Source organism: Gallinula chloropus (genome assembly GCF_964237585.1).
Source record: "Gallinula chloropus genome assembly, chromosome: Z".
NCBI lineage: Eukaryota > Metazoa > Chordata > Aves > Gruiformes > Rallidae > Gallinula > Gallinula chloropus.
Window position 1 is genome coordinate 61932589 of NC_140089.1, and position 16835 is coordinate 61949423.

General features: G+C 41.3%; 1 protein-coding gene across 1 annotated transcript in view; it reads left to right on the forward strand.

The window, feature by feature from the left end:
• Positions 1 to 16835, forward strand: part of ARHGEF28 (Rho guanine nucleotide exchange factor 28) — a gene marked incomplete at its 3' end in the record, with an annotated part of 127340 nt that overhangs the window by 55808 nt on the left and 54697 nt on the right.

Consider the following 16835-nt stretch of genomic DNA (forward strand, 5'->3'; position numbering starts at 1 on the left):
TAATACACAAAAAAGTGATGAACAGCATGGTTTTTCACCTCCTGAAACCAATGCTCAGCTGGTTTCTCAGATGCTACACCTCCTGTCCCACTCCTTAATTATATACGGGGCATGACATTATAGGGTATAAAATATCCCTTTGATCAGCTTGGGTCAGCTGTCCTGGCTGTGCCCCTTTCCAGCTTCTTGGGCACACTCCCCACCTCCTTCTTTTCAGCAGGCCAGTATGAGAAGCTAAAGATTGCCTGACTGCTTGACAACAACTAAAATATCAGTGTGTTATCAATGTTATTCTCAACCTAAATCATAAACACAGCACTACGCCAGATAAAACCAGGACAATCTGTAATTGTCATGCTAGTTTCAAATTAAACCTTAAAAGAAGAGCCTCAGAATTAATTTCATAATTCATATTGTAATTAGAAACATACTTGCAGTAAGAAGTTAGGTATAAATTTAGATGGCACTGTCTCCTCTTGGTCTGGATGGTTTGCAGCAGCACAGTGCTTCCATGTGCCCTGTCTGAGGTTGGTTAAAAGGATATATACTCATGTGGAAGTGAATGCAGCGGAGCATAGAGACAATTGGCTTGGCAGTTTAGCTTAAAGTAATCCAGAAAGTAGCACACACAGATTCACTCTGGTTCTCCTGCAGCCTGCTGTGACTGCACAGCGTTTCAGTAAACTTAGAGGGTCTGTGTTCTCAGAGCCAGGTAGGGTGGCTGGCTGCTCTCAGCAGAGTGCCTGTGAAGGCAGCAGCAGCTGATCTCTGTTCGTTTCCAGGATAGTGTCCAAGAAACTGCACAGACAAGTCAACAAAAAATTGACCCAAATTTATAGTACTGTATTGTTATTTTGTGTTTTTCATTAACGTTTCTGGTATCTGTGAATACAGCTTCTCAAGGGGGCACTTGTTATGGAGAAGGGATCTCTAGTGTGGGTACGTTTCATCAGCTATTTGAATGGAAGAGTGGAGAACATCTGCACAGGGGATGTGCAAATGGGAGGCTTGAGGGCTCAGCGGGTTAGTGCCATTTAATCTCATGTTGGAATGTGCCTAGGTTTGGTACCTGAATTCACCCTGGACCTTTTATGGGAGAGAAGGTTTTTTCCAGTGCTTTAAACTAGTAGTTGAAGGAAGAGGCTCTATGATGCATAACTCTAGTTACCTTTCACCCTGTCAAAACCTGTGGCTTCATCAGGGTTGAAATGGTCAAAAGCAAGGGTGTTTGCAGTGAAAAGTATGCTATGCAAGAAACTCCTCACTCTTCCTTCCCCTGCCCTGCTCCCTGCCCTTCCCAGTCCTGTCCCCCTGCAGGTGATGCGGGATGGGGGGAGCCTGCTGTGGCGCACTAGTGGGAGAGATGGGATCCACCATGCAGTGGGCAGTGATGATGGATAGTAACTACATGCTGGGACGTTTTGAGATCCACTGCTGAGGAGTTTAAATCCCAAACTGCTGTGTTACTTGTGGGAGGCCTCAGCAGATATTTGTTCACAAAATAGGGAAATAAATGGGTTAGTTCCCTAAGCTGGACACATGAATCACCCAACAGGAATTTACCAATAAAGAAGGTCATAAAAAAAAGTGGGGGAGGTTGTCTTCCAAGATCTTAAGGATCTGGGCTTGGCTCTATGTTTTTCAGTAATTGGTTCATCAATCATTTGGAGAAGGGGAGCAGCAGTGATGTGGCAATGTTTGTTTCTCTGGCTATTCCAGTATAAACTTTCATAAGAAACACCCAGGTTTTTGGTAGAGTAGAGAGGTGGTAAAAACATGTGTGATAAGGCATCCTGTAAGGCTGTTGCACAGCCATTGCACCATCACTCTGGGCAGGTGGAATGTTAGAGGTTGGAAGGTGCTTGGTATGTGGGATCTAGTTGGTAGCTTTTGCTTTTAGTGGCATTTGATTCACATTTACTGAGTTTTGAACACAATTGCTAAATCTACTGTAGGGTAATGCAGGCATTATATCTAGGTACGTTGGCTGATCCTCAATTTTGGAAGAAATTGAGAAGTGAAGTAGGTAGAAAAGCTACATGTGCTTGTGGGTGACAGAGGACGGTGGACAAGATCACCTTTCTGCACCATCTTTCCTAGTCAGCGCCTTCTGTGCAACTCTGTGAAATGATTGCAGGGTGTGGGGAATCAGCTTCATCCTAATGTCAGAGGACAGTCTGCCCAGAACAAACCAGGCAGGGCATTTTTGGCAGAGCTGTTGTTCAGGCAGCTCTCATCTTGGCTGTATCCACCGGTGACCCTCTCCAGACCTGTTTCTGGGGGCAGTAGCCACACTTTCCATCCCTTGTACATCCTTTTTCCATCTGGGGAGAGTGCACTGGGCCCATAGAGGTTTTCTCCTCTTGGTCTGTCCAAGAGAGAGTTGCCAGTCTGTGGTTTAGCAGTGTTTGGGGAGAGGGAGCCCACCCGCTTGGCACCAAAGGGCTGTCCTCTGAGTGCACTGGGGGGGCAACAGTGTCATTCCATGGAGTCAGCGGATGCTGGTGACATTCCTCTGCTTCCTTCCGTCTTGCCATGAGCCGCAGGAATGGTCAGACAATAGACAATAGACTGTAATATCTCTGAAAAACGTTTATATCCTACAGATGTGTTTTGGGAAGCATTGGGTGAAAAACTTTAAGCCATTACATTATTTATCAAAAACATTAGCCATAGGTAATGCACACAAACCCCGCATTTGTTCTTTATCTTCTCATCTATTACTTGGTATACATAATTAAAAACATTTTATCATTTGAAGTAAGGTTAATATTTTCTAACTAAAAAGCACCTTTTATCTTGTATGTGGCAAGATCTCTGTGCCAGCTGCATGCAACTGCCATGACTTTGGAAACAAAGAGTGGCAGGTAAAAAGTGGGTTGGACCATCCCACAAAGTGCAAGAACAGGAAGAAAAAATATTTTTAGCCAAAGACTATGAGGCAAAGCCCTTTCTGGCAAAATACCAGCATGAGGTCTTTCACGGCTGTGTAAAGGAGTTTTACAAACTAGAAAAAAATAATCTTTCAAACGGCCTGAACAGAGCAAATATGAGTGATATTCAATTAACCCTTCAGAAATAGGGGTTAAGGCTGGTAATTTATCTGTGCTTTCAGAATGCCTGGACAAATTCCTGGTGCAAGATCCTATTCAGGGGAGACTGGAGTAAGTGGGTAAAAAGCTTAAAAACTTGACCAAGAAACAGAGGATAAATGGCAGGAAGAAACAATTAGGGTTTTATCAGAGTAGATGTTTTGTAGCTTTGTAATAGGGCTGCTGTTGAAAAAAAAATATTAAACAGCCCTTAATTGCTCATTTGTATTAGAAGGTTATAAATGAATGCTGCTAGTTTAAAGCACGGAGCAAGCAACAACTGAGCAGTCAGTGAAGGCATCTATGTAGTGTACAGAGGTCATCCAGGAAAGTAAATGTCTTGGCATGTAAAATATTTTAATGCTATTAAATACATCAGCTGCATTTCTGCATTATGAGTGTTTTGTTTGGTTCTAGTTATCCCTCCCTGGCCTAAAGAGAAGTCCAGGAAGACCAGTATGGGTGAAAAAGTGTATTTTAGTTGAATGGATAAATGAAAAAGCCAGAACTGGTCAATGTAGAGAAACCATGCTCAAATGGAGATGCCACAGAAGTAAAGCATATTGTTTCTCATAAAGCAGAACAAAGGAATAATTGCTAAAATGGAAAGGTGAGAAATTTCAAAGCCAATGTAAAATATGCAAGCTGCTGTTTGCCCATGGAGCACTGCCTTGTGCATGTCTGAAACAAAGACTTCCGTTGCGGTTGGATTTAAACGCAATCAATGGGCAAGAGAGTAGCACACTTGGGTAGGGAAAATTGGTGCATAGAGGGGAAATCTTTTGTGTTGGAGCAATTGGGAAGGCATTTCCTAAGCAAACAGGTTATCCAACAGATATGCTCTGTCCTTTCCTTTTATCTAAAAGTGTGGCCAGGATGGGAGGCAGAGGAGTGCCCTGGATGGTGTGCAGGTGGGAAGGTGTACGTCAGTGCCTGCATTCCCAGATACCCAGGGGATTTTTCAGTGCAATTTGAACCTGACATTCCAGGGAGTAGAGATATTTTGATGTGGATGCTTAAAGTGTGGATTTATATCCTCTCTGTATTTTCAGTCATCCATTGTCTGTTGTAATTCCTGGGGTTGTTGATTATATAGATAAATCAAACAATGTCTGTGGGAGTGTCTAATATTTAAAGTGAAAGTCTAAGGCTTCCAAAGTCTGGGGCGAATTATTCTTTTCAGGCTTCACAAAGCTGGCAGAACTTCAGTTAAGGGAAGGGTGGAACAATGATGTGTTTCAATTGTACTTTATGTAATTTGTGCACTTTATGATGTACTTGTATAATAATTATTTTATCCTTGAAAAACTGATAGTTATTTTTCTAATGGGTTTTGAATTAAATTTGCATTTGAATTGCATTATTGTCTTTCAACAAATACGTTGTTATCTCAGACTGAAATGTGGATTGAGGAATCACTTGAAACATAATACAGAAGTAGCACTGCAGACCTCAGCAGCCTGAAAAATAATTGAAGTGAAGTAAGGAATGTTAACAAGCTCAAATGTCATCATCTTCCAAAAACTGACATTTAAGCTGATCCACATTCTCTTTCCTCCTTTATGTGTGATACAAAAACACATACATTGTGGACTAACTAAAAGAAATGTTTGGTAGAGCTGCTTAAGAAACACTGGATATGAGGTGTTTTTTTTTTGTATTAGCTCTTGTATAGTCACATTTGAGCCTGTTTAAAAAAATGTAGTTTGTGTAGTGTAAAGATGTTGGGGGAAGGGATAATGAGTTCCTACTGAATACTAATTGCTTATGAGTTGTTCAGGGAGACTGTGTAAGAATGGAGGATTTGTTGTAAATTAGTCACTAGCTGTATTGTGCATTGCTGTGAGGTTAGACCAGAGCTGTAAAGGTGCCAACTCTACAAAATCCTTATGATTCACTGTCTAACTTGGTAACTGTGTGAAGGAGAAAATACTATTCAGACTAAATATTATTGGAAAGAGAGCCCCTCTAATGACAGTGTAATCTTTCTTTGTAACACTTAAGCTTTAAGCTCATTTGAGCTAGAAAGATGTGAGTGACAGATTTTGAGTGGGTTATCACTGATTTTCCAGCTGCAACATCCTAAGGTCTGCCAAAGTTGTAAACACGGAGAGGAAGTGTACTGCTCTGCAGAAATTTAGGGTCTAGCAGATTGATTAGTGCTCTTCGTTTACTGCTAATCTTTGGCTTCTTTAATTCCAGCATTTTGCCTGTCCTTAATTTGAGAGTCCATGTAAAGCCCACTTTTAACGTGGAAACAAAGCTTTGGAAAAGCTTGCAGTAGTTTGTTTACTTTTGAGACCTATTTTCTCATTCCTTACTCAGCTCCTATTGTTTTCATTTACATCAAAATGGAAAGGTGAGTTAATGATTCATTGGCACACAGTGACCTTTCAAATAGCTCTGGACCACGATGCAACAGCTCCACTCCAAGCTCTCATACTTTAACTTCTGCTTCTGCCTTAATATTTGCAGCCTGGTCTGTCTACATGCCTGGACGCCTGAAGAGAGCAAACATTTACAGCTTCTCCCTCCCTTAGTGGGCAATTTGATCCTTCTTTGTTCATTCCTTTATTTTACATCACTCTTAGACTTGACTTGCTATTGAGAACAGCAAAGTGCAACTTTGGGAATCTGCTCTCTGTTTATTTAGCACAAAAATGGACTCAGACTCTGATTCACCTTTTAATTACTCTTGGCCTTCCTTACCTAAAATGAGGATTCGAAGAAGGGCATCCAAACCAGGTAGAAAAAGCTGTCTTCTTTTAAATGGTTCTTGCTTAACAGCTCTGCCTCCTTTTCATTGTCTGCTTGTGTGCAGGTGGCTATAAACAGCTTGCCTGAGATAGATTTTCTTTCTGTCAGAAGTCTACCTCACTTTTAGTTATGCTTTTGTGGATAACGGTGTTGGAATATGTTAAGTGAGAAGATAGTGTTTGCTGCAAATTATGTACTGTTCTTTAAAATGGTTTTAATTTCTTTACTCTCTTAGTGCATTTACTTTTTTCTTTTGGTTGCATGCGTAGCTCTCACTGAGCAGTTCTGACACCCTGGGAGCTGCACAGCACGGCAGCAGCTGCAGAAAGCTCTGCTGGTTACAGTTGTTTTAATTTCATTCAAATATGCCTTAACAGCTAATTGATTTTTTTAAAATTATATACAAAAATCTTACTGGGATGAGGAGGGAAATCTTTTGCTTTCTGTGAAGGAAACCAAAAGGGTCCGTTACTGTCTTTGGTGGCAGGGTCAGTTTCTGTCTGCAGTTAGACATTGTCCTTCTTTGTAGAGAAGTCTTTGGGAGGTGTTATAAATGTTGTCAGAATGATAAAGGGTGTTTTAAGGAGTTTGAAAGGCACCGACCAGCAAGTTTATGTGAGGTGAAGAGATGCTGCTCTGCGTGTAGAATAGTGTTACATGAAAGGGGCTTCTGGAAGAAAAAGGGGGATTAAATACCAGAACCAGATGAATTAGGATCCCCTCCCTTTTCTTCTACAGGGAATGTGAATCAGAATATAATGTTCCTATTTTACCAATTAAAAGCCAATGGAACATATTGAATAGTACAAGACCTCAGGACAATAAATAATATTGTTAAAGATTTGCACCCGGTGGTAGCTAATCTCTATACACTTGTGCAGCCTTGGTCAGGCGTGACTTTGGCTTTGGGTTGACCGGTGTTTACTGTCTAGGGCTGTAGCTCTGCTGCTTGCAAAAGCCATCTTAAAAGCACAGCTACACAAAACTGCAACAACACTGCTAACAAAGCTTAAGAATACACAGGTTTGGTTTACAGTCTTAGACTTAAAAGATGCTTTCTTCTGCCTGCCATTAGCCAGAGAAAATGAAAAGTTATTTGCATTTTAAATCCTACCACTGGTAGGAGAACCCAGCTTACCAGGACAGTGTTACCCCACGGTTTTAAAAATAAATCCATCAATCTTTGGGAATCAGTTTGCACAAGAACTTGAAGCATGAGACCCTCCCTCCAGAGACGAAATCTTTCTGCAGTATGTGAATGGCCTATTAACAGTAACTGAAACAAAACCTGACTGAATTCAAGGAACAAGTTTGTTGAATTTTAGGGGGCTAAATGCATATTGAGTCTCTCAACAGAAAGCTGAAATGGTACAACAATAAGTAACCTATCTGGGATGTGAAATTTCTGTAAGACAAGGAGAATTGGACACTGAGCAAAAGAAGCCATCTGTAAGACCCTCAGATGGTAAGAGAACTCAGAACGTTTTTCAGAATTGTGAGCTGGTGTCAGTTGTGGAATAATAGTGAAGCCTCTTTATGACCTCTTGAAAATTAACCCTACTCAACAGGACAAAAGAGGCCTAGGAAGCTTTTAATACACTTAAAAAGGAACTTACGAGAGCTCTGGACTTGCTCTTTTGACATGAAAAACCAGGAGTAAACCTGGGAATTCTGGCTCAACATTTTGGACCCTATAAAAGAGCAGTGGCATACTTCTCTAAACAGCTGAAGGATGACATCGAGCAGAGGATGGCTAGGGTGTTGATGAGCAGAAGCTGCCATAATACTTAACAGGTAAAGGGAATTATCAAAGACCACCACTTCAGAGCATGTGTCCTATTTATACTCCCTGTATAAATTTTAAATCAAAATTAATAGGGAAGAATCTCTGTCTATATATATATATTACAATTTGACAGTGACTCAGTAATGTTTGAAAAATAACCCCAACACAGATAACTGGGTGCAATTAGGGAACATTGGAAAACTGAACATACCAGGGAACTACTGGCAACTTGATTTCTCTGAGCTCCCAAGGAAAGGGGGAGTACAGATACTGATTGGTACTTACTGACACTTACTGGTACTTTTCTGTCCTAAGGAACCTGCTCTGGCAGGGGGGTTGATCTCTTCTGTGAGTCTGTGACACCTTTTCTGGATGGCCAGAGGCACTTCCTTGCAGAACTAACTGGCAAGAGAGGTAACTAAGGTGATCCACTTTAGGAAAAGTGAGAGGAACCATACCAGGTGCTGTTAGCAACTTTCATAGCCCTAAATTGGAGTTTGTGTTTTGACCAATGTAAAAGAAAAGCTTCTTTTCAAAACACTTCCAAGTGGGTGTCTGCTCCCTGTAATTCAGGGATTAAGGAGAGATTTTTCATTTGACTGTATTCCTAAAGGATTATGGTGGCTATGTGGAGATGGAAGGGACCGAAAAGCATTACCACATAAATGGAGTGGAACAAGTACTTTAGGATATCTAATTCCTGGAGACCAAATATTTAATCACTTGCACCCTCCAGCAGGAATTCTATGAACCCCTCGGAGGACAATAGATAAAAAGGGCCTAAACCCCCTAGTTTGTGACAAGCCAACTGCTTTTCACAATTTTGCTAGATAGTTCCTCCCATGGCTTGGAGTAAGTGAGTTGAAAAATCTCTACTTAACGTATCTGCTAGCATGAGTTATTCCAAAGGGACACAAGTGATAGAAGTTTCCTCCTTAAGTAACGTAGTTAGACACAATCGGATGGCTTTTGATCTGCTGCTGGCCAAGGAAGGAGGTGTGTGCATGGTAATAAATCAAAGCTGTTGTGCATACATAAATCAGGAAAAAGAAATTGAAACAGATTTAAAAAATATGTGGAAGCAAACAAAGATTCTTCATCAAGTAGCTCAAGATGATACATCATGGGGATTTAAAGAAGTTTGGAATAAGCTTACTTCTTGGCTCCCAAACTTTGCCTGGCTCAAACAACTTTTCACTTTTGTTATTTTGATAAGTATTTTAGTTTTAATTTCTTGTGTGGTGATTCAATGTTCTTTGTGGTGTTGAAAACAGACCACTATAACATACAGGGATTGGAGGAGAAATAAAATAACACATCAAGTAGAAACAGGTGAATACTTTTCAAAATCATTAAGACAGAATAGTATAAAATGAGATTACAAAAGAATTTGTAAAGATAATGAAAAGGGGGGAATGATTCAATGAAATGTAATCATGCTGAGTGGATTGATGTAGGTGTAGCTTAAGAGACAATTAATATAACTTTGATGTAAGAATTTTCATGGTTTTAAGAATAGATTAGTTTAAGAGAAAGCTGTAACTGTGTAAGCTGCTTGTGAGAGCAGCTTCAAAACTTAACCATAACAATAGTGTAGCAGCCTTGAAGCTGGTGGGAGTAGAAGATAGGGGAGTCATGGATGGTGAGACTGACGACCAATTGGGAGACAGAGTATATCTTGTTTTCAGTGAAAAGGAATGTGTTTTTGAGCTCAGATAACCACAGAGAAGAAACGTAAAGAGCACGCGCTGAGAGTGAGGAAGGCGCCTGAAGACCACCGGGAGACCCCCTAAGTGTCACTGAGCATGCTCTATCTGGGAGAAGTTAATGTAAATGACTTCCTGGAAATAATTTGCATAACCTTGACTTTTCTTAGAAATTATAATGAATGTGTATAGTTAATCTGTATAAATATGAGAAATTTGGCTTTAATGGGCGCACACATTTGGAGGAGCGATCCCCTGTGTGCCCAGTGCTGCAATAAAAGATCCTTGCTTAATAGTCACCAAGGCTATTGAGTTTTGATTCCGGCTTTATGAGGCATCAGTTTGGCGACCCAGATGGGACCCTCTCTGCTCGGCTGCAGGATCCGGTAAGGAACAGGACTCCCTAGGCGCGCCCTGGGATTTCCCAGAGGGACTCCTCGCCCTGTTCGGCTCACTGCAGGAGCAGAGACAAGGACCATCCTCTGGTTTTTAAGGTATTCTTTTAAATTTACTTGAGCTCCTGGTTTGGCGGATACCTGGCTGTAACTGGTATACTTGGGTATCTTGGTGTTTGGTTTATGGAGACCGGTCATTGGGGATACTGTAAACCGTTGGGAGACATCCCACGTGAGTGTCGTATACCAGGTTACCAGTGCCTGATTGTATACACCTGGTTAGTAGCATGTGAATGCTGCTAATAATCTGAATCTTGATAACTGTATGGAGTGAGTATTCTGGTTTGGAGTTATCGTATAAAGGACTAAAGCTAAAGGAGGGAAGGTTTAGATTAGATATTAGGGGGAAGTTTTTTACAGAAAGAGTGGTGAGGTGCTGGAACAGGCTGCCCAGAGAGGTAGTAGATTCCCCGTCCCTGGAGGTGTTCAAGGCCAGATTGGATGAGGCCCTGGGCAGCCTTGTGTAGATCTAGGCCTGGAGGTTGTTGTCCCTGCCTGTGGCAGGGGGGTTGGAGCTCTATGATCCTCGGATTCCTTTCCAACCCAGACCATTCTATGATTCTATGATTCTATGATCTTGTTCAGGGGTGACTGAGAAGTTTAATTAAGCACAAAGTGAGTGTGGAGTTCTGCTGCGAACTTCTGTAACAGCGTGCTGCTCTGTGGCCAGTGGGAGAGCCTCTGCCTGTCACATGGGAGACCAGGGTTTGATTCCCACTAATGCTCTGGTGACACTGATTGATTGGTCTTGACTTTGGATATTGTTACAAGGAACTGTTTTTTGAAAAGTGATTTGGATTTGACAAACGGTTGGTGTGAGTGAAATGAGTTAACTCTGGTGTGAGTGGTGAGTGCTTGAGTTGCAGTGTGTCTGTGAGAGAGAAAAAAAAAGAGAGAGGGAAACAGAGTATACCAGGAACAAGGAAGAGGAAGGTTTGGGACTCGTAAGGGAATGTCTGGAAATTTAGAATGAAATCAGTGTGGAACTGTGAATGTATTAAAGAAACTGTATCATTCTTGTTAGTATTGCTGGACAGGCAGAGGGGAGTTGAGTTATAAATAAGAACAGAAGTCAAGAGGTAAATCTGACTAACAATGGGAGGGAGACAAAGTAGCAAAATCCCTAAGAAAAGCTCTCTGGATTGTGAGATTTTGGGTTGGAAAGATATTGGAGGAGAACCCGGTGGGAGTGTGAGTAAAAAGAATTTTCTGAGGTATTGCAATCAATGCTTTTTTTAAGAGAAAAGAGAAATGGGGTAAAATTGGCTAGGCTGATATGTTTGGTTTTTTCCACCCTCCAAGATGATTTGGAATGGCAGAGGGAGTGTGGGCTTACAATGCCACAGGATCCCTTAGTACTGGATTTAGAAAAAAATAAAAACAGAGGAAGAATTATTGTTGAAAGTTTTAATGAGCAAAGATAAATTTTTACTACATGTAAAAGCAAAGAAATGAAGAGAAAGAATGGGAAAGAACATAGTTTGTGCTTCCTTACATAAAATTGCTTTTTTGTGTTTCAGAAAGGGAAAAAACAAATAAGAGAAGTAAGATCCATCAGTGTCATTAAAGTCAATGAGCCAGGAGAATTGTGTTTACACAGACTGAGACTGAGACTTTGACCTAGTTTTAGAGTGAAAAATGTAAAGAACACTTTCTGAACTTTTTACTTTTATTCATGGGGAAATCCAGTATTTCCCAAGCTCAAAGGAGTTTTTGCAATGTGTATGGATGGACGTGCAATTTGAAAAGAGGATTAAATGGGTTGCAGGTTGCATGGTATGTGCTTTTTCCATCTCTCCAACTCATTTTATCTTTTTATCTATAAATGCTGTAGCTGTGCTCTTATCCTTCATCATGGCACTTTTGTTGTCACTTTTTTTGCCTTTAGATAGCATTCTTCTTCTTTTGTAATACTTCACCTGTTATAAAGCACTGTATACAGATCTGGTACGTGCATGTTACCATATTCCTAGCACTGTTAGTCGTATACCAACACATGTAACATCTATGAACAGCTGACCATATATGTAGGGTTGTTGGAGCAAGAAAGTGCTCCTGAGTGCATGTGCATGTTTTAGTAGTAAAGTGCAGTGGTTCAGTTGTGCTTGGAGAACAGAAATCCTGGCTGTCCACAGGGTGGGAGAAGTGACTCTCTAAAGGGACTTGCAGGGTCATCACCTGCAATTGTGATCTGTGGGGGTTTTTTGGTAGCATCTGAACATGACACACAGGCATGGGGTGTGTACCTTGCTGCTGTATTTCCTTCATGCAAGTGCTCAGGTCTCAGTGGACAAGACACCTGTAGCACCCAGCAGAAGTTGATGTGGGATTCTTCCTCCCCAACACGAAAGTCATGTAGTGATTGTTGTGTACCTGAGCTGGGTGCTCCAGCTGATGGGGCAGTGAAATGTCAGCCTCTTCTCTTCCTTTGAAATGGGCAGGCTGTTGGTTTCTGGTCTGGGGGCAAGGCCTGGGAGGCAAAGGAACTCTGCAGACCTCTGGTGGGAGAGCCCAAAGTGGAAAGTTGCGCACCCCGTTTTGCACCATACACATCAGTGTTTTGAGATTTAAAGTCTCCTGTGTGCCCCAGGGTCAGCTTTTGTACCTGCTTGGGGACCGCTCTGACTGGGTGGTGGAGCCCCTGCCCTCCCCCTGAACTTCTGGGTCCAGCAGAAGCCAAGTGCAGCCTGCACGCCTTTGGAGCCAAGCATGCCTCCTGCTTGCTGAGGTTGTGTGTGCATGGCATAAATAAAGGTTATTAAGTCTCCATCTCTGGAGATATTCAGGACCTGTCTGGATGTCTATCTGTGCAATATGAGCTAGGGAGCCTGCTTTGGCAGAGGGGTTGGCCCCGATGATCTCTCAAGATCGCTTCCAACCCCTATGATTCTGTGATTCTGTGATTCTCTGATTCTATGATAAGGTGCCTGCTGCAGGGGGGAAGTCAGGGCTGTGAATCCCCTGTTGGAAAAAGACACTTTCTTATGTCTCTTGTTTAGATGACAATGATGAAAGTCATGTTGGTATGATTTCTAGCATCTAGATGCCTGATCCTCTCCATACACAGTATGTAGCAAGCAGAGTGCTTTGATTTCCACTCAACAGATTTAGAACAGTTAAATGTTGGTCTTTATGGCAACAGCACTTGAAGGCCCACTTTACACCCTGTGGAGAACTGTTCTTATGTACTTACTTAATTTTGCTGTCACAAGTAATTGTACTGCCTGAAAGAATCACTAAGACACCTGAATCAGTGATTCAGATCCCCCATTGAAACTGGTTGTGTGGTCCACACCTGCAGACTTCAGTGTCACTTTGGTCAGCCCCTTGCCAGGAACGTGTGGATTTCTTTTCCCCCATTCAGGTAATCGCTTCTGGATTTAGAGAAGTATTTTGCAGTCCTTCATGACCCATGCACTTCGCTGTCTGCATTTTTCACTGACCTCATAGCTCTGTTCCTTCCAGTTACACATTAACCCCTGCTCAGATTGCTGGGGGTAAATGTGATGAGCTGTCTGAAAACTATTCATTGAATCTGACGAAGGGAATTAGTAATTTCTTTCCTGGCATTTAGTGCATTTCACTTCTCTCTTGCTGGGCAGTTTCTCATAGCACAATTTACATTTTTATTTTTGTGGAAAAACAGTCATAGCCATTTTCCAACACAGGTCATTGAAGGCTATATATTTTCTTATGCCAACACAAAACATGTTTTGAATTATTGTTATCATGGTCATGTGTTTGTTTGTGTTTTTTTAAAGTATTTTTATAAACTTGTATGCTTGGTAAAATGTGCAGCCTTTGCTATATAACTTTGAGGACAAGACGGTGGAAGATGTAGAAAACTCGTGCCCGGTTATTCATTGGGCAAGGTCTTTTATTTTGTCCATGTTTGGAGACTATCGTTCTCAGCGCTGTGGCTTTTGATCACCTACATCTAAATAGCCCATATGTCTTTCTTGACTGTTTACCAGACAGATGGCAGAGAGCCAGAGCACTGTGCAGGGGTGGCACAGAGCCACATGCTAAAGTGGACATGCCTTTGTTTTACTCTGTTTCTGTGACCATGGCACAGTATATAGCCAGAGAGCATTCAGCTCTGACAAGAGGATCAGCTTGGTGAGCCGTCTCAGTTGTTGTAGTACCAGAACAACTTAGCTGTGTCATATTTGTGTCATTTTTACCTTAGTAAGCACTTGAAATCCCTTACTGACACCTTTCACACCTACAACTCTGGGACACCATCACCCTCGCATGAAGTGCCAGTTTGCCCTGGCAATCTTATGTGTCTTTCCGTAAACTATGCTGAAGATTTGCATCTGCAATGAGAATAAGCATTTTGAATGGGTAGAGGAGGGTTTTCAGATGTTTTCTTCAAAAATACATTTTGTTGATAGTCCTAATCTTCAGGCAAAGACAGCCTTGATGCATGTTGCCAGTAACCACTGCAGCAAGCTATTCCCTGCCACTATGTTAACCTGGAGGAAGGTCTGCTTGTGATCTCAGTACTACTGAGATGACTTGTAGCTAGTGAGGCAGGCTGGAGACAAATTTGCAGGGTTCTAGGAATGCAGTGTGTCATGTGGGTGTTTCTGATGGTTTTATCACTTTTTAAACTATGTGAGCTTGTCCAGTGGAAATAAGTTACTAGCACTGCCAACATGTAATTAATAATGCTCTCCCTTGCATTCAGCAAAGTCTTCAAATGCTTCTTGTTACAAAGTTAGTTTGATGTAGTTGTCTCCTCATGCATGTTTGAAATTGGCGTGTAGAGTGGGAGTAAGAAGGTACCAGTGGGGTCATATTGCAACAAAAAGCCCCAAAATAACCTGGTACCTTTTGTCTGTTCATTTAGAACCACAAGAAATATTTATTTAGGTATCTCACCTTTAACAAAAGACTGACTGGAGCATCACCAGAAAAACATACAGCATATAGCAGTGATAATATTTACCTATGGAAAGTATTGCAGATGGTGTATTTCAATCTATCTTCTTGCACTTGCAGTAGCTTTCTTCAGAAGTTGTTACTTAGGTTGTTACTCTCTTAACGAATTTTAGAATAATGTAAAATGTGATATTAGAGGATGCTGTATGAATAAAAATGTGAGGTAAGTGTGCCAACGGAGGTTGTGGAGTCTCCTTCTCTGGAGATATTCAAGACCCATCTGGATGCCTACCTGTACAACTTGTCCTAGGGAACCTGTTCTGGTAGGGGGGTTGGACATGATGATCTCTTGAGGTCCCTTCCAACCCCTACAATTCTGTGGTTCTGTGAAGTAATAGGGGGATTTTGTTATTCCTGTCTTGAGATGTGTAATTCATAGTGCTGTCCATTGACTGTAGAGAACTCAGTAGTGGGGACTTGCTGAAGACAAGAACTGTCTCCATAGTCCCAGGTTTCACTGTGACTTGGGTATCCCTAATGCCTGGGCTGCCCTCAGGGGTACGTATCCACCTTTGCAGTGCAGCACTGAAGCCAAATACCACCCTTGCCACTTGTACTGAATGTGTTTATATACAAGGGTGTCTGCATGCTGCAACATGTAATAACTGCACAGGAAGCAATGGAGAACCTAGTATGTTTTTTCTTTCTGGTTGTTGGGTTCCAGAAAAAGAAAGCTTTACTTGCCACAAGAAAGTACCGCCAGTTTTGCCAAATGACATGTCTGTATGATTGTAGCTTCTAAAGCCTGATGATGAACTGCTGTAGTAATCAATGCCTCTATGCTATTTATAAACAAAGACTGTGGTATCTTAGGAGACACAAATGTAGCCTTAGCAGTTCTCAAAATGGCAATCACTAAAAGTATGTTAAAATTCTTGTGAGAGGGACAAGCAAAGTAAGAAGCACAAGGATGCTTTAGTGGTATGGAAGTCCTACAAGGCCTGCTGGGACTAGAAACCAAATAATTCATACCGTGCCATTTCTAAATGGGAATATACAGTTTTCTCTAAGTATAGAACGGGGTAAGTTCTTGATAGAATCTTAAAATGAAATAAAAGTCGTGGTGTAGCATTGCAGTTTTTGTTGTGGTCAGGGGCTTTTTCTTTTCCTTTTTTTCCTTTTTTTCTTTGTTTTCCAAAGGAACCAGTGCCCCAGACCTTGACAAGTGTAGTTTCTAATCCAGTGATGTTTCTTCATTATAACTTTTCTTGAAATCTGATGGCCATAGCCATCTTGGATGGGGCTTTGAGTAACCTGATACAGTGAAAGATGTCTCTGCCCATGGCATGGGGGTTGAGCTAGATGAACTTTAAAGGTGCCCTTCCAACCCAAATCATGCGGTATCGTTCTGTGATCTTCCAAAAAGCAGTTACATTGCTTTTGGAATATAGCCTGGGGAAAACTTATTTCTTTCCACCTTTGCAGAAAACGAAGGAGACTAAGAAGGATTTTTTGCAAAATTTTCAATAAGAAGTGAACTGGAATTAAGTATATTGAGTTTTTAAAATTTGATTTGGATATTTTACTGGCTGTGATACTTTATCACACCATACTTAATGTTACTTCCAATGGCAATGTGTGATGTAACAGCATCTCAAAATTACATTACAACTGTGGTATTTTTTTTTTGTGTGTCCTGTTTTCACAGAGTCTAGAACAAGACTGTTTTCCACTTTGTCAAACTGTATCCTTTTACAATCAGAAGATAGTATCAGGCCTTAAGTATGAGATCAAAAGCTGGATTGGTGCATGCTCTTTATACTTACAGGCAGCTTTAAGATTAGTGTCCCTGTGGGACACACTGACAGCATTTCTGTAGAACTTGGTTTGTTGCTGTTCAAAGCCATGAAATAGTCAGCCCATGCAGCTTTTTATACTGCTTGCAGTCATGAACACACTATTGTAACCCAACCTCTGAACTTCTGTTAATGATTTCTGCTGAACCTGTTAATTTCTCATTTTTTTTTACCAAGAGAAGACCAGATGCAGTCTTCATACCAAACATCTTGTTCATGGGTGAAATCTTGATTGATTGGTGTCACCCTGTAAAAGCACCGTCAGTGGTATCTTATTTGTATTTCTCTTCAATTTT